Source organism: Manis pentadactyla (genome assembly GCF_030020395.1).
Source record: "Manis pentadactyla isolate mManPen7 chromosome 15 unlocalized genomic scaffold, mManPen7.hap1 SUPER_15_unloc_1, whole genome shotgun sequence".
Lineage (NCBI taxonomy): Eukaryota > Metazoa > Chordata > Mammalia > Pholidota > Manidae > Manis > Manis pentadactyla.
Window position 1 is genome coordinate 2,518,219 of NW_026644588.1, and position 19,674 is coordinate 2,537,892.

At 42.8% G+C, this 19,674-nt stretch overlaps 1 pseudogene; it reads left to right on the top strand.

The window, feature by feature from the left end:
* The first annotated feature begins 772 nt into the window (after positions 1-772).
* On the top strand, positions 773-1,679 carry LOC118913237 (vomeronasal type-1 receptor 4-like; annotated as a pseudogene).
* The last annotated feature ends 17,995 nt before the right edge of the window (positions 1,680-19,674 follow it).

A 19,674-nucleotide genomic window follows, 5' to 3' on the forward strand; every position in this document is an offset into this window, starting at 1 on the left:
CGGACTACAGGGTGAGATTCCCTGCCCCCACCACAGCTCTGGCGGTGGTCTCCTCTCAGGGTCTCAGATCCAGGAAGCCTTAATGGCCAGTACTCAGTGCCCCTCTCTCACATCACCAAGGAACTGATGTCACCAGGGTCCTCAACTCTCTTACGAACTCAAGAATTTTCAGATTTTTGGTTCTTAAACTATTGTTATAATGTAGTGGTAACTTCCGAGCACATTACATGAAAAGCCAGATAAGAGAAACAGCTACTGATTTTGTAAACCTGTTTTGTATCTGCTCACTCTATGGGTTATGGTTCAAAGTATGTAATGAAATTAGTTTGATAACATTACAATCTCAGCAATATTTTTGAACTCTCCACTTCATGGTTGCAGGTAAGCCATCCGTACAATAGGCAGGTGACCAGGGTCTGTCAGGGGAGCAGCACGTGCCCTTGTACCTTGGGGCACAGTCATACTCGGGACAGGCTATGAGCACCTATTGGACAGCAGTATGTGGAACACCACAGATGGTTCCTCATTTCAAGGACTGTACATTCTAGACAGGCACAAAATAGAAATAAATACAAAATGATAATGTTGTATATAGTAACTGGCCTCAGCTGTATGTCCTCCAGGTAAAGCCATCTCTACAGAGGATGAAGTGTCTCCCTTTGCAGGAGAAGAAAGGGAAACGATCCTTTCCAATGCTGGTTATGTAAGAAGGCTGCTGACGTTACCACCAGCACAGCCCCCTTTGTCTCCAGGCCTCCCTGAAGCCCTCTCCATGCCTTTTCAGAAACATGTCCTAGGAGCCACAGTGTAAGTGGCTCTGAAAATCACCTTTCTGTTACAGATTGTAGTTGGGGCACTGGCCAATGTCACCCTCTTTTTCCATAATGTCTACCCAGTCTTGTGTGGCTTCAAGCAGAGACCCACACATGTGGTTCTCACCCACATGTCCTTGGCCGAACTCTTGGTTCTTCTCTCCTCTGGGATTCCCCACATGATGGTGGCTTTTCTTTTGAGCAACCCTCTATCCAGACTTGGGTGTAAAGTTGTATATTATACACACAGAGTGGCTCGCAGCTCCACCCTGTGCTCCACCTGTGTCCTGAGCACCTACCAGTTCTTCACACTGTTCCCTGGGAGAGTCGAGCGGATGATGCCCAGGAGAACCCCCAAGGTCCCTGGTCCTTCCTGTTGTGTCTGCTCGGTGTTTGGTCTCTTATTGAATATCTATATTCCCATGAGTGTCACTGGTGCACAGAACACGGGAAATGATACTGACACACAGGGAAGGTGGTTCTGCTCATCCTCAAGTCCCACAACAGTTATTGTCATCCTGTGGTCCTGTCCGGATGCCGTGTTTTTTGGCCTCCTGGTTTGGGCCAGCGGCTCCATGCTGGGTCTCCTTCACAGACATCACCAGAGGTTGCAGCATATTCACACGCCCGAGGGCCCCCACAAATGCCCCCCAGAGACCAGAGCCACCCACACCATCCTGATGCTGGTGGTCACCTTCGTTGTCTTCTACATTATGAATTTGGTTTTTACTTTTTACATCACTGTCTTTTTAGACCTTCAGCTCTGGTTGATACAGACATGTAATATTTTGGCTTTGTGTTTCCCCACTGTGAGCCCCTTCCTGCTGATCCTTAGGTATCCTAGAACTCCCAGGTTTTGCTCTTAAATTGTTAGAAATCGTTCTTGAAATATTAAACACATAGATGTCAGCTTCTGTATCATCCCTGATATTATACTTAGTAATCATTTACCAGTTAACTGTTTTTATAATTTGATCATGTTTTTGACTGTGCAGAATATCATATTCATGACTTAACAATTTCTAAGTGCAAGTCATTGGCATGAAATACATTCACAATGTTTGTGACCATCACCACTGTCTGTATCCAGGACTTTTCATTTTTTTCAACCAACTTCTGACACATTAAAGAATAAATCCCATTTGTCTTTTCTCTCAGCTATATCCCTCTGCTCTTTTGTCTCTCTTGCATGTGCCTGATGTTTGTACTTCATATAAGCAGAGTCATACAGTATTTGTCCTTCCGTGTCTACATTATCTCCATAAACAAAATGTTTTCAATGTCATTCCAGTTTCTAGCAAAGATGAAACTTTGATTCACTTTTATGGTTGAAACTGGTTCCATTTTATCTATCTATATGACCTTTCTTTCCACATTCATCTGTGCATGAACACTTGGGTTGTATCCATCTTTAGACTATTGAAAATAACACCATTTTGAACACTGGTGTAGAAGTATGTGGCAATTCACTGCTTTGAATTCTTTAGGACACATACCTAGCAGTGAAATTTCTATGGCATATGGTACTTCTATGTGTAGGGTTTTGAGAAATCACCAAACTGTTTTCATAAACATCCTGCATCATATCACATTCCCAGCAGCAATGCACAGAGGTGCCAGTTTTTCCACATTCTCTCCATATCTTATTGTCTATGTTGGATTTAAGCCAACAAAGCACGTGTGAAAAAGTATATACCTGTGGTTTTCATTTGCATTCACCCAATGTCTAATGATGTTGAGTGTATTTCTTTACTCTTACTGGCAATTTGCATATTTTTGGAGAAATGGCTATTAATGCTCACTTCCCATTTTATATTGGGGTGCTGTTGCTCATTTATGGGTTTTATTTTTAGATATACTATGAATATTTGAATACTGATCCTGTCAGTATAAGATTCACAAATTCTTTCTCCATTCTGTAGTTGTCATTAAATTGAGGTCTCTTGAGGGCAGTCCTTTAGGTACGGAGACTCTGTCACAGCGGGTAGTGCAGACTGAGCCAGCCAGTACAGGGAATGTGACCGGACATCAGATTCCCACTGGACCATTGTTAACACTACTCTGTTCATGGCCTCAAACCTTTATTATTTACCTTACACTGCTTTCGGTCAATGATGTTTACCTATGTTTAGCTGTGTGGCCGGAGTGAAAGCTTTGGTCAGTCGGAACATCCAGAAAGCAGCACAGCAGCTGTTCTGCAACATGACTTCCCCACTGTTCTCCACTTCCTTTTGAACTCATTGAGTTAACTGCTGCACGGTTCTCCCTGTAAATATATCATCTCTGTATCTTTTAATAGACTCATCACTGTTCCTACTTATAATCACCACTCTCCAGGAGAAGGAAATACATGGAGAAAATGGGTGAAATGAGATCTCCTGGTGGTAAATGATTGTTCAGGGAAGACAAGGGGTTCACAAAGTGTGTGTGGAATTATGATACTATTGACTGCAGTGTTGTGTGCAGAAACCATCCGTTAAAATTTTTATCTTACACTAACTTTCTCAAAATATTGCAAATAATAACAGGAAGGAATGATACCACATTCATTTTGAGACCAGAATTATTGCAATACCTTAATCTAGCAAAGACACTACACAACAGAAAATTAAAGACCAATATCCATAGGAATGTACACCCTGAAAATATCAAGAAAAATATTAGCAAACTAAATTCAGAAACACACTAAAAGATCATTCCACACAGCCAAGTATGATTTATATAAGGGATGCAAGGATGACCCAAAATCTGCAAATCCATGAATCTGATACACCTCATTAACAGAAGAATGGGTGAATACCACACGTTCATCTCAATGGATGCAGAAAAAGCATTTGATAAAATTCAACATTCACCCATAAAGCTGTCACCAAAGAGGGTACAAAGGAAATACAGCTCAGCATACTAAGGCCACACATGACAAACTCACCACTCACAGCCCAGTCAGTGGTGAGAAGATGTGCCGGACTAGGATGATCACTCCCACCACTGTCACTTAACATAATCCTGGAAATCCTAGCCACAGCACTCCGACAAAAAAAGAAATAAAAGACATGCAAATTGGTATGGTGGAGGTAAAATTATCACCATTTGCCGATGACATACTACAATTAGAAAAATAAAACTCCACCAAAAAACTTAATTAAAATTAAGAATTGAATTCAGTTAAGATGCAGGATACAAAATCGACACACATTTCTGTGTAGTAAAATGTTGCATTTCTATATACTAATAATGAAATGTCAGAAAGAGAAATTGGGGGAAAATACCATTTACAAATGCATAAAAATGGAAAAATACCTAGGAATAGGCAGGAGGGATTAAAGATGGTGGCCTGAGATGTGAGACAGAAACCTCCTCCCAAAACCACATATAATGTAAAAATATAACATATACATCAAATCCTGAAAGAGTAGCAGGAAAGAAGGCTTTGGCAGACTGTCTACACCATGGGAAGCCAGAAGAACTCAAGGAAAAGAGTAACGTACCAAAGCCAAGATCCAGAGAGACAAAAACCCTCCCCACACCAGCTCAACAGAGGGAGAAAGAGAAACAGAGTAGGGAAGGTGGCCTAGGACTGCTGAACACCCAGCCCTGGAAATATGCTCTGGGAGCATGTACCTAACTTACATGGTGGTCTGCGGATCAGTGTGGTTGGAAATCTAAGACAGGAAGAATACTTGGAGAGACGGAGATTCCAGCAGCTTGTGGAAAACAGGGATCCACATCAGCTACTCTGGGACCAAATAAAGGTAGGCAGTCTTAGAGACTTCCTAACAGTGAGACGGCTGTGAATGGGGCAAGGATTGCACTGAGCTTCCTGCTCAAGAGACAGGACAGGTGGAGAAAATTTCCTGGGCACTCTCTGCCCAGGAGGTTGGTAACATTCAGGAGGTTCAGGTGCTCTATTCCCGTGGATAACTATGCAGCTCTGAGGCCCCCCACTGTGATACGCGTCGTGCTGCAGTTTCCTCCTAGGCAGTATTGTTTGCAAACTGGCTGTCCCAACTATTGCACCAGGCCAGCCAGAGGGTGGCCGCACTCGTGGCAACTACAATTGCAAGGCATAGAGGCTTCCACCTGCACACTCGACCCACTGGCCCTGGCAGTGGAGACAGGCAGTGCAGCTGGGAAGCTGGAAAGACTGCTTTCTTCCAGATGGGCACCAGTGCTGCTCACCCACCACAGCCCCAGAGGCTTAGCAGCTCCAGAGAGTACAGCTTCTTGGCAATAGAGGGTGCCACCTACAAATATGAAAGGTCCAAGGAACCTGGTTCAAACCAAAATACCACAAACACCAGAAAGAGGGCCTAGTGAAACTGAACTCATCAATACTCCTGAAAGATATTTCAAAATAAAAACCATAAACATGCTCATGTAGTTACAAAAAAGTATCCAATAAATCAGGGAGGACAGTGGGGCGGAAGATGGCGGCGTGAGTAGAGCAGCGGAAATCTCCTCCCAAAACAACATATATCTATGAAAATATAACAAAGACAACCCTTCCTAGAATAAAGACCAGAGGACACAGGACAATATCCAGACCACATCCGGACCTGAGAGAACCCAGCGCCTCGCGAAGGGGGTAAGATACAAGCCCCGGCCCCGCGGGAGCCGAGCGCCCCTCCCCCCAGCTCCCGGCGGGAGAAGAGCAGGCAGAGCGGGAGGGAGACGGAGCCCAGGACTGCCGAACACCCAGCCCCCGCCATCCGGGACAGAGTGCAGGGCCCTCGATACTGGGAAAACAGGGCAGCAAGAACAGTGAGCAGGCACTGGAGGCTGGGCGACAGAGGACATAAGAAAAGCGCGCGACCATTTTTTTTTTTTGCTTTTTTGCTGCTTTGTTTTGGCGAGCGCTTTTTGGAAGTCTTAAAGGGACAGGGACCCCAATATTAGGGAAACAGGGCAGAAAGACCGGTGAGCAGAGGCCTGAGGCTGGCACCGGAGAATAAAGAAAAACGAACGACCACCTTTTTTTTTTTTAATTAAAAATTTTTTTTTTTTTTATTAAAAAAATTTTTTTTTCTTGTTTTTTTTTGTGGTCGTTGTTTTGTTTTGGCGGGTGCTTTTTGGAAGTCTTAAAGGGGCAGGGCGGGCCACTTAATCCAGAGGTAGGGAATCCGGGATCTCTGGGCACCCTAACCCCTGGGCTGCAGGGAGCAGGGAGGCCCCTTACGGAGATAAATAGCCTCCCAGCAGCTCCTGCTCCAACGCGACTCCACCATTTTGGAGCAGCTGCCCGAGCCAGGCCACGCCCACAGCAACAGCGGAGATTAACTCCATAGCAGCCGGGCAGGAAGCAGAAACCCTGTCTGCGCGCAGCTGCGCAGCACAAGCCACTAGAGGCCGCTGTTCTCCCAGGAGAGGAGGGCCACAAACCAACAAGAAAGGAAGTCCTTCCAGCCGTCACTCGTCCCAGTTCTGCAGACTATTCCTATCACCATGAAAAGGCAAAGCTACAGGCAGACAAAGATCACAGAGACAACACCAGAGAAGGAGACAGACCTAACCAGTCTTCCTGACAAAGAATTCAAAATAAGAATCATAAACATGCTGACAGAGATGCAGAGAAACACGCAAGAAAAATGGGATGAAGTCCGGAAAGAGATCACAGATGCCAGAAAGGAGATCGCAGAAATGAAACAAACTCTGGAAGGGTTTATAAGCAGAATGGATAGAATGCAAGAGGCCATTGATGGAATTGAAATCAGAGAACAGGAACGCATAGAAGCTGACATAGAGAGAGACAAAAGGATCTCCAGGAATGAAACAATATTAAGAGAACTGTGTGACCAATCTAAAAGGAGCAATATCCGTATTATAGGGGTCCCAGAAGAAGAAGAGAGAGGCAAAGAGATGGAAAGTATCTTAGAAGAAATAACTGCTGAAAACTTCCCCACACTGGGGGAGGAAGTAATCAAACAGACCACGGAAATACACAGAACCCCCAACAGAAAGGATCCAAGAAGGGCAACACCAAGACACATAATAATTAAAATGGCAAAGATCAAGGACAAGGAAAGAGTGTTAAAGGCAGCTAGAGAGAAAAAGGTCACCTATAAAGGGAAACCCATCAGGCTAACGTCAGATTTCTCAACAGAAACCCTACAGGCCAGAAGAGAATGGCATGATATATTTAATACAATGAAACAGAAGGGCCTTGAACCAAGGATACTGTATCCAGCACGACTATCATTCAAATATGACGGTGGGATTAAACAATTCCCAGACAAACAAAAGCTGAGGGAATTTGCTTTCCACAAACCACCTCTACAGAACATCTTACAGGGACTGCTCTAGATGGGAGCACTCCTAGAAAGAGCACAGCACAAAACACCCAACATATGAAGAATCGAGGAGGAGGAACAAGAAGGGAGAGAAGAAAAGAATCTCCAGACAGTGTATATAACAGCTCAATAAGCGAGCTAAGTTAGGCAGTAAGATACTAAAGAGGCTAACCTTGAACCTTTGGTAACCACGAATTTAAAGCCTGCAATGGCAATAAGTACATATCTTTCAATAGTCACCCTAAATGTTAATGGGTTGAATGCACCAATCAAAAGACACAGAGTAACAGAATGGATAAAAAAGCAAGACCCATCTATATGCTGCTTACAAGAAACTCACCTCAAACCCAAAGACATGTACAGACTAAAAGTCAAGGGATGGAAAAACATATTTCAAGCAAACAACAGTGAGAAGAAAGCAGGGGTTGCAGTACTAATATCAGACAAAATAGACTTCAAAACAAAGAAAGTAACAAGAGATAAAGAAGGACACTACATAATGATAAAGGGCTCAGTCAAACAAGAGGATATAACCATTCTAAATATATATGCACCCAACACAGGAGCACCAGCATATGTGAAACAAATACTAACAGAACTAAAGGGGGATATAGACTGCAATGCATTCATTCTAGGAGACTTCAACACACCACTCACCCCAAAGGATAGATCCACTGGGCAGAAAATAAGTAAGGACACGGAAGCACTGAACAACACAGTAGAGCAGATGGACCTAATAGACATCTATAGAACTCTACATCCAAAAGCAGCGGGATATACATTCTTCTCAAGTGCACATGGAACATTCTCCAGAATAGACCACATACTAGGCCACAAAAAGAGCCTCAGAAAATTCCAAAAGATTGAAATCCTACCAACCAACTTTTCAGACCACAAAGGCATAAAACTAGAAATAAACTGTACAAAGAAAGCAAAGAGGCTCACGAACACATGGAGGCTTAACAACACGCTCCTAAATAATCAATGGATCAATGACCAAATCAAAATGGAGATCCAGCAATATATGGAAACAAATGACAACAACAACACTAAGCCCCAACTTCTGTGGGACACAGCAAAAGCAGTCTTAAGAGGAAAGTATATAGCAATCCAAGCATATTTAAAAAAGGAAGAGCAATCCCAAATGAATGGTCTAATGTCACAATTATCGAAATTGGAAAAAGAAGAACAGATGAGGCCTAAGGTCAGCAGAAGGAGGGACATAATAAAGATCAGAGAAGAAATAAATAAAATTGAGAAGAATAAAACAATAGCAAAAATCAATGAAACCAAGAGCTGGTTCTTCGAGAAAATAAACAAAATAGATAAGCCTCTAGCCAGACTTATTAAGAAGAAAAGAGAGTCAACACAAATCAACAGTATCAGAAACGAGAAAGGAAAAATCACGACGGACCCCACGGAAATGCAAAGAATTATTGGAGAATACTATGAAAACCTATATGCTAACAAGCTGGGAAACCTAGGAGAAATGGACAACTTCCTAGAAAAATATAACCTTCCAAGATTGACCCAGGAAGAAACAGAAAATCTAAACAGACCAATTACCAGCAACGAAATTGAAGAGGTAATCAAAAAACTACCAAAGAACAAAACCCCCGGGCCAGATGGATTTACCTCGGAATTTTATCAGACATACAGGGAAGACATAATACCCATTCTCCTTAAAGTTTTCCAAAAAATAGAGGAGGAGGGGATACTCCCAAACTCATTCTATGAAGCTAACATCACCCTAATACCAAAACCAGGCAAAGACCCCACCAAAAAAGAAAACTACAGACCAATATCCCTGATGAACGTAGATGCAAAAATACTCAACAAAATATTAGCAAACCGAATTCAAAAATACATCAAAAGGATCATACACCATGACCAAGTGGGTTTCATCCCAGGGATGCAAGGATGGTACAACATTCGAAAGTCCATCAACATCATCCACCACATCAACAAAAAGAAAGACAAAAACCACATGATCATCTCCATAGATGCTGAAAAAGCATTTGACAAAGTTCAACATCCATTCATGTTAAAAACTCTCAACAAAATGGGAATAGAGGGCAAGTACCTCAACATAATAAAGGCCATCTATGATAAACCCACAGCCAACATTATATTGAACAGCGAGAAGCTGAAAGCATTTCCTCTGAGATCGGGAACTAGACAGGGATGCCCACTCTCTCCACTGTTATTTAACATAGTACTGGAGGTCCTAGCCACGGCAATCAGACAAAATAAAGAAATACAAGGAATCCAGATTGGTAAAGAAGAAGTTAAACTGTCACTATTTGCAGATGACATGATACTGTACATAAAAAACCCTAAAGACTCCACCCCAAAACTACTAGAACTGATATCGGAATACAGCAAAGTTGCAGGATACAAAATCAACACACAGAAATCTGTGGCTTTCCTATATACTAACAATGAACCAACAGAAAGAGAAATCAGGAAAACAACTCCATTCACAATTGCATCAAAAAAAATAAAATACCTAGGAATAAACCTAACCAAAGAAGTGAAAGACTTATACTCTGAAAACTACAAGTCACTCTTAAGAGAAATTAAAGGGGACACTAACAGATGGAAACTCATCCCATGCTCGTGGCTAGGAAGAATTAATATCGTTAAAATGGCCATCCTGCCCAAAGCAATATACAGATTTGATGCAATCCCTATGAAACTACCAGCAACATTCTTCAATGTACTGGAACAAATAATTCAAAAATTCATATGGAAACACCAAAGACCTCGAATAGCCAAAGCAATCCTGAGAAAGAAGAATAAAGTAGGGGGGATCTCACTCCCCAATTTCAAGCTCTACTATAAAGCCATAGTAATCAAGACAATTTGGTACTGGCACAAGAACAGAGCCACAGACCAATGGAACAGACTAGAGAATCCAGACATTAACCCAGACATATATGGTCAATTAATATTTGATAAAGGAGCCATGGACATACAATGGCGAAATGACAGTCTCTTCAACAGGTGGTGCTGGCAAAACTGGACAGCTACATGTAGGAGAATGAAACTGGACCATTGTCTAACCCCATATACAAAAGTAAACTCAAAATGGATCAAAGACCTGAATGTAAGCCATGAAACCATTAAACTCTTGGAAGAAAACATAGGCGAAAACCTCTTAGACATAAACATGAGTGACCTCTTCTTGAACATATCTCCCCGGGCAAGGAAAACAACAGCAAAAATGAGTAAGTGGGACTATATTAAGCTGAAAAGCTTCTGTACAGCAAAAGACACCATCAATAGAACAAGAAGGATCCCTACAGTATGGGAGAATATATTTGAAAATGACACATCCGATAAAGGCTTGACGTCCAGAATATATAAGGAGCTCTCACGCCTCAACAAACAAAAAACAAATAACCCAATTAAAAAATGGGCAGAGGAACTGAACAGACAGTTCTCCAAAAAAGAAATACAGATGGCCAACAGACACATGAAAAGATGCTCCACATCGCTAATTATCAGAGAAATGCAAATTAAAACTACAATGAGGTATCACCTCACACCAGTAAGGATGGCTGCCATCCAAAAGACAAACAACAACAAATGTTGGCGAGGCTGTGGAGAAAGGGGAACCCTCCTACACTGCTGGTGGGAATGTAAGTTAGTTCAACCATTGTGGAAAGCAGTATGGAGGTACATCAAAATGCTCAAAACAGACTTACTATTTGACCCAGGAATTCCACTCCTAGGAATTTACCCTAAGAATGCAGCAATCAAGTTTGAGAAAGACAGATGCACCCCTATGTTTATTGCAGCACTATTTACAATAGCCAAGAATTGGAAGCAACCTAAATGTCCATCAATAGATGAATGGATAAAGAAGATGTGGTACATATACACAATGGAATACTACTCAGCTATAAGAAAAGGGCAAATCCAATCATTTGCAGCAACATGGATGGAGCTGGAGGGTATTATGCTCAGTGAAACAAGCCAAGCGGAGAAAGAGAAATACCAAATGATTTCACTTATCTGTGGAATATAAGAACAAAGGAAAAACTGAAGGAACAAAACAGCAGCAGAATCACAGAACTCAAGAATGGACTAACAGGTACCAAAGGGAAAGGGACTGGGGAGGATGGGTGGGTAGGGAGGGATAAGGGGGGGAGAAGTAGGGGGGTATTAAGATTAACATGCATGGGGGGGTAGGAGAAAAGGGAGGGCTGTACAACACAGAGAAGGCAAGTAGTGATTCTACAACATTTAGCTATGCTGATGGACAGTGACTGTAAAGGGGTTTATAGGGGAGACCTGGTATAGGGGAGAGCCTAGTAAACATAATATTCGTCATGTAAGTGTAGATTAGTGATAGCAAAAAAAAAAAAAAAAAAAAGGGCAGTTCCTGTGTGGTAACCTCCAACGAGTTCTACACAAGGGTATAAAGGGCATATAAAAGTGTAGGCAAAGGGTCTGTTTGTGTTTATACAGAGGATCAAAGCCTAATTGGGCTACCCCGAAAATGAACTAAGATACGATATGAAAAAGAACTTCCAACATCTGCACCCTCTGGAAGACTCATGCCAGAAGATGATCATCAAAAAACCCCAACAAAGATCCACGCACTGCTACAGCTGTAGATGCACTCATCCCACCAGTTCCTGGACCTGCCATGGGAATGAGGAAGGAGATATCTAAGCTGGCCTGTGCATATAGTAAAACAACAAAATTGGACTGGATCTATACTGTTGGAACTCAACCAAGAATTTGGAGAAGTGCAAATTGTAGCGCTCCAAAGTCTTACAACTACAAACTATTTATTGTTAAAAGAACATATGGCATGTGAACAGTCCCCAGGAATGGGTTGTTTTAATTTGTCTGATTTCTCTCAGACTGTTCAAGTTCATTTGGACAATATCCACCATATCATAGATAAGTTTTCACAAATGCCTAAGGTGCCTAACTGGTTTTCTTGGTTTCACTGCAGATGGCTGGTAATTACAGATATGCTTTGGTTATGTAACTATACTCCTATTATGTTAATGTGTGTGTGCAATTTAAGTAGTAGCTTAAAACCTATACATGCTGAAGTTACTCTACAAGAAGATATATCAAAGAAATAATCAATCTTCCCAAGTTTTCTTCCGCCTGCTACTTCTATAGCTTTTCTTCTTCCTTCCTAATTACAACCCTTAAATAGAATTCGTGCCTCATATCAAATTTACCGAGTATCATAATTCTTCCAAGTGGTAAAGATACCTCAAGACAAATGCTGGGCATAGAAGCCACAGGGCATAAATATGCAAAGAAGTAAAAAGCTAACTTTTTCAAACAATAAGGCTTCTCTCTCACTTACCAACTTCACATTTCCCTGTATGGCCCCGGAAGATGACTGGTTAGCCAGAGACGGGTAAGATTCCTCAAGGGAGGAACAACCTAAGACAGGCACAGTCGCAGGGGGGCCATCAGGTGAGAAATTGGGGATCAACAGAGGTGAGGCTTAGAACCTCACCCCCCCGTTCTGAGAGAAATCTTCTGCATACGTGGATGTTTTATTGCCCTGGTCTAGCTTGGATTAACACATAGTCTACAGGCACACACCTGATCATCTACATGTGCTCTCTTACAACACTAAACTATGTTTTCTACCTTTATCTTGTATCTACCTACCACTTCAGCATTTTATTAAAAATAATAATAATAAAGAGAGAAATGTGGTATCCACATATAAATCAAGTATAAAAACCAAATGAGTATTCATATTTGAACTGTTTATAGTTCATAATGCATGAGCAAAACCGAAAGTTTCTGTGATGACTGCCCTTGTACTGTTCACTATGTAACTTATTCATTATGTAAGAATTTGTTCTACATGTAAAAACTTGTTTGTTATGCCTCAGAAGATTGGAGACTGACAAAAATTAGGCTTGGGGTGGAATAATGATTGTGCATTGAGCATTGACTCCCCTATACAGAATTTTATTGTCGTTAACAACCATTTGATCAATAAATATGAGAGATGCCCTCACAAAAAAAAAAAAAAAAAGGACAGACTTCCAATGGTAAAATAAATTAGTAACCGGGATGTAAGGTATAGCATAAGGAATATAGTCAAGATATTGTAACAGCCTGGTAGGGTGATAGCTGGAACCTAGAATTATGTATATAAATGTTCTACCACTGTGTTGTACACTTGAAACTCATGTAATGTAATACTGTGTGTCAACTACCCTTCAATAAAAAATAATTATTAAAAAAAAAAAAAAAAAATCAGGGAGGAATTCAGGAATCAGATACAAATGTTCAAGAATACAGTATCTGAAATTAGACATACAATGTAAGGATTTAAAAGCAGATTAGATGAAGTAGAGGAGACAGTAAATGAACTAGAAATCACAGAACAGGAATATAAAGAAGCTGAGGCACAGAGAGAAAAAGGGATCTCTAGGAATGAAATAATATTGAGAGAACTTTGTGAACAAACCAAACGGAACAATATTCGCATTACAGGGATACCAGAAGAAGAAGGGAGACAAAAAGGGATAGAAAGTGTCTCTGAGGAGGTGATTGCTGAAAAGTTACCCAGTCTGGGGAAGGAGATTTTCTGTCTACCCATGGTGGTGCACAGATCTCCCAACACAAGGGACCCAAGGAACACAACACCAAGACATGAAATAATTAAAATGGAGAAGATCAAGAATAAAGATAGAGTATTAAAAGCAGTCAGAGAGGCAGAGCCAAGAAGGTGGCATGAGTAGAGCAGGAGAAATCTCCTCCCCAAAATCACATATATTTTTGAAAATACAACAAATACAACTCTTCCTAAAAGAGACCAGAAGACACAGGACAATAGCCAGACTACATCCACACCTGCGAGAACCCAGCATCTTGGGAAGGGGGTAAGATACAAGCCACAACCCGATAGGAACCGAGTGCCCCTCACCCCAGCTCCCGAGGGGAGGAGAGGAGTCAGAGTGGGGAGGGAGAGGGAGCCCAGGACTGCTAAACACCCAGCCCTAGCCACCCACATCGGAGCACACACACAGTGCATGCCTGGGGTGCTGGGTACTAGGGAAACAGGACAGTAAGACCTGTGAGTGGGTCCCCACAGCCGGCACCCCTGGGACAAAGAAAAGCTGGGACAGGGACCGCACAGCTGGATGGAAGCATCCTGGGATACTTAACCCAGCAGCTGGGTATCCCGGGATCTCCAGGCATCCTAACCCCCTGGGCAGCAGCGCACCTTGGAGGCCCCTCACGGTGATAAACAGCCTCCTGGCCGTTTCCCGTCCAATGCAGCTCCGCCATATCAGAGCAGCAGCCCGAGGCAGGCCACACCCACAGCAACCGCGGAGCTAAACGCCATAGCGGCTGGGCAAGAATCAGAAGCCCTGTGTGTGCAGCTGCCCAGCACAAGCCGCTAGAGGCCGCTGTTCTCCCAGGAGAGGAGGGCCACAAACTGGCAAGAAGGGACTTTCTCCCAGCCGTCACTCGTGCCAGCTCCACAAACTATCTCTATTGCCATGAAAAGGCAGAATTTGAGACAGACCAAAATCACAGAGTCAATCCCTGAGAAGTAGAAAGACCTAACCAGTCTTCCTGAAAAAGAATTAAAAATAAAGATCATAACCATGCTGACGGAGCTGCAGAGAAATACACAAGAGCTAATGGATGACGTCTGGAGGGAGATTACAGAAATGAGACAATCTCTGGAAGGATTTATAAGCAGAATGGATAAGATGCAAGAGGCCATTGATGGAATAGAAACCAGAGAACAGGAGCGCATAGAAGCTGACATAGAGAGAGAAAAGGATCTACAGGAATGAAACAATATTAAGAGAACTGTGTGACCAATCCAAAAGGAACAATATCCGTATTATAAGGGTACCAGAAGAAGAAGAGAGAGAGAAAGGGATAGAAAGATCCTTTGAAGAAATAATGGCTGAAAACTTCCCCAAACTGGGGAAGTAAATAATCAATCAGACCACAGAAGTGCACAGAATCCCCAACAGAAGGGACCCAAGGAGGACAACTCCAAGACACATAAAAATTAAAATCACAAAGATCAAGGACAAGGACAGAGTTTTAAAGGCAGCTAGAGAGAGGAAAAAGGTCACCTACAAAGGAAAACCCATCAGGCTATCATCAGACTTCTCAACAGAAACCCTACAGGCCAGAAGAGAATGGCATGATATTTTAATCCAATGAAACAGAAGGGCCTTGAACCAAGACTACTGTATCCAGCACGACTATCATTTAAATATGAAGGAGGGATAAAACAATTCCCAGACAAGCAAAAGTTGAGGGAATTTGCCTCCCACAAACCACCTCTACAGGGTATTTTAGAGGGACTGCCCCAGATGGGAGCACTCCTAAGACTAAATAGATGTCACCAGAGAAAATAAAATCACAGCAAAGAAAGCAGACAAACCAAATACTAACTAAAGGCAAAAAATCAAATCAACTACCCACAAAAGCAGTTAAAGGAAACACAGAGCAGAGAATAAAACAACCAATATATAAAGAACAGAGGAGGAGGAATAAGAAGGGAGAAAAATAAAGAATCACCAGACAGTGTTTAAAACAGCAATAAGTGAGTTAAGTTAGACAGTAAGATACTAAAGAAAATAACCTTGAACCTTTGGTAACCATTAATCTAAAGCCTGCAATGGCAATAAGTACATATCTTTCAATAATCACCCTAAATGTTAATGGACTGAATGTACCAATCAAAAGACACAGAGTAATAGAATGGATAAAAAAGCAAGACCCATCTCTATGCTGCTTACAAGAGACTCACCTCAAAACCAAAGACATGCACAGACTAAAAGCCAAGGGACGGAAAAAGATATTTCATGCAAACAACAGGGAGAAAAAAGCAGGTATTGCAGTAGTATCAGACAAAGGAGGGTGTTAGAAGGGAAAAATGAGTTAAACTAGAATACTTACATTTCTTACTGTCAATCTTAGCAATAAGTTTGCTCAAAGTAATACCATCCACGCTGCGTGAGCCTGGGTGTCCTGTTTGCTGAGTGTCCTTACCCGCCCTGATGGCCCCAGCACTGCCTCCCCACCTTCCCCGATTAGCCCCTGCTGGACAGACTCCTAGGAATTGTCATTTCTCAGACTCTCTTTACTGCAGTGGCCTGAGCAGTTCCATTATCTCTGGGATGGATGGTCGGCTTCTCTGTGGGAGCAGCTCTGATCCTCACATAACCCAGGGACCCCCATCAGGACCCTGACTCCCTGAGAAGGTAGGCGCACCCCTGCCCATCTCCACATGGCCCAACCGCCTTCCTCTGGGCTGAAGGTCCTTTGGGAAAATATGTGGTCACCCTGAGGTGGCGCATACTGTGGGCACACACATTGCCCACACTCAGCGACTTGCTTACACCAGCCATCCAGGCAGAAGGCAGACAGACAAGCCTGCCTGCACAGCCCCTGAGCGCCACCCCACCGTCACACGGGCCCCAGCACAGCCCACGCAAGGGGCCCCCATGGAAGGTGGCCTCTAACGTCAAAGGACACCACACCCAGGGCCTGTTGCCCAGGGGCCGTCTCCACCCACAGGCACAGGGAACAGCATGTGCAGGTCACTCCCCATGCCCTTGGGCGAGTGGGTGCGAACCATTCTGGAGAAAATGGGGAGACTCTATTTCCACCCACTTTGCTAAGGACACAGCTGTGCTTCCGCTAAAACAAATGGAAGGCTGTTATGTCTGTCCTGTGAGCACTGTTTGTCCCACTAGCCTCCTGTCATCTCTGGGGTTGTGACTACAACATATGCATCTTGGGGGGACAGACATTCAGACAGATGTGCTTGGCCCAGGGCACATTCCACCATATTTTTCCAAGTACGGTGAAATTAGTCATCATAGAGGTTATGGGTCTAATTCCCAATTCTCATGAAATAAAAGCCCTGAACATGGCTTATTTCCAACATTCACACCATTGTCAAAGTTAACCTGACCTCATCTCTCTATAACTCTTCATTCTCACCTGCCCCTCAGGTTCAGGAAGCACAGGGGCTGTTTCCCCATTCAAATCCAGGGATAAAAATATGAGCAACACTTACACACAACACAACACACACAAGAACCACACAGACACCTCATCAGAAATCTGTGAGATGCTGCATCCCAGCAAATGGGATTCCAAACAGGCCCAGCTCTGCGTCCTTCCTGGGGAGACCCCTCCCTGCTGGCTCCCGGACCGCAGGGAGGCACCTACCTGCAGGCTCTGCTCCTGAGCTTCTGCAGGGACGTCACTCAGGAGGGGCCGTACTTATAGGGCAGGGCTTCCGTACCTGACGTCCCCATGGGGGCGCATTACCACGTCCTGGCTAGTCCTGGAGACACTGTCTGCTCGGAGGCTCAGGGCGTCTCCACTGAGCAGCAACTCCCACCCCAGTGCCATCACCCTCCAGCCTGGCAGGCGATTGGAGACAAGTCCTGGCAATTACTGAAAAGTCTGTGAGCAGCTGAGTAGAGAGAAAGTTTCCTGTTCCCGTGGGGGCATCCAGTCAGGATGGAAGCAGTAATTGGGTGGCAGACACGCAGTGCACAGGGGCCCCCCTCAATGTGTCCTGGGCGTCTCCTCCGGGCTCTGTCCCCGTCCCAAACGCGATCCACAAGGCGAGCTCGCTGATCATCAGCATATGATCTGGGGGCTGGTCTTCCCAGGGTTTAAGGTCCTCGGCACTTGCTACTCAGGATGACTCATCTGGAAAATGCCCACCGATGACAGGGTTTCCCTCCTCAGAAGCCTTGTGTGTCTTGGGTCCAGGGACTGTGCAAGGAGAGGGTAGCTTGCTTCTCGGTCAGCCCAGAACACTGGTCCTGTGTGTCTCCTCGGTCGCCCAGCCTGTGCCTGGGTTGTGGACGATCTTCACTGGGAGCAGACCATCCTGAGAGACAGACCAGGATCAGGAAATAGCATTGTTTGGGAAGTACAGATAACATTTAATTCTTTTTAAATTTATTTTTGTTTTTGTTGAATTCTTTTTCACTGGAGTATAGTTGATGTACAGTATTATATTGGTTTCACATATACATTACAGTGATTGAACAGTTATGTTACTGAATGCTCACACCAACCAGTGTAGTTACTATTTACCAACAGAGAAAGATGGTACAGAACTATTGACTATATTGTCTATGCTGTACTTTCATCCTGTGACTAATTTGTATTACAATAAAAATTTTTTGCCTCTTTTATCTCCTTCACCTATTTCACCACCCACCCCAATGCCTCCCTCATCGTAACCACCTGTCACTTCTCATTGTCTGTGAGTCTGTTTCTGTTTTGTTCATTTTTGATTCCACATGCAAATGATATCATATGGTATTTGTCTTTCTCTGCCTGGCTTATTTCACTCAGCATAATATCCTCTAGGTCTGTCCATGTTATCATCAATGGCAGAATTTCTTTGTGTTTTGTGGCTGAATAATATTCCATTTTGCATATACAGCACATCTCCCTGTCTGTTCATCTGTTGATGGACACTTGGGTTGTTTTTGTCTTTGGCTATTGTAAATAATGTGGCAGTAGCCATATGGGTGCATAAATCTTTTCAATCAGAGATTTCTTCCTTTGGATAAATGTGTAGAAGTGGAATTACTGGTTTGAATGATTTTTAGTTTTGAGGAACCTGCATACTTCTTTCCACAGTGGCTGCACCAATTGATATTCCCACCATCAGTGTAGAGGGTTCCCTTTTCTCCACGTCCTCACCAATAGTTGTTACTTCTTGTCTTTTGGATAAGGGCCATTCTGACTGGTGAGAGGTGATATCTCGTGGTTTTGATTTGCATTTCTCTGCTGATGAGCCATGTGGAGAATCTTTGGACAAGCCTGGTGGCCATCACCATTTCTTCTGTGGAAAAATATCTATTCAGGTCCTCTGGCCATTTCTTCATTGTTTTATTTGTTTATTTGGTGTTGAGTAGTATGAGTACATTTTGGATGTTAACCCTTTATTGGATGTATCATTTACAATATATTCTCCCATACTGTAGGCTGCCTTTTGGTACTATGGATGGTTTCCTTTGCTGTACAGAAGTTTTTGAGTTTGATGTAGTCCTACTTGTTCATTTTTGTTTTTGTTTCCCCTCCCCAGAGACACGTGTCCAGAAAGAAAATTACTTATGCTTATATTCAAGGGACTTTTGCCTAGATTTTATCCTAAGATTTTTATGATTTCATGTCTTACATTTAAGTCTTTAATCATTTTTTAAGAGGGCATCTATCATATTTATTGATCAAATGGTTGTTAACAACAAGAAAATTCTGTATAGGGGACTCAATGCACAATCATTAATCAACCCCAAGCCTAATTCTCAACAGTCTCCAATCTTCTGAAGCATAACGAACAAGTTTTTACATGGTAAATAAATTCTTACATAGTGAATAAGTTCTTACATGGTGAACAGTGCAAGGGCAGTCATCACAGAAACTTTCGGTTTTAATCACGCATTATGAACTATAAACAATCAGGTCAAATATGAATATTCATTTGATTTTTACACTTGATTTATATGTGAATCCCACATTTCTCCCATATTATTATTTTTTTTAATAAAATGCTGAAG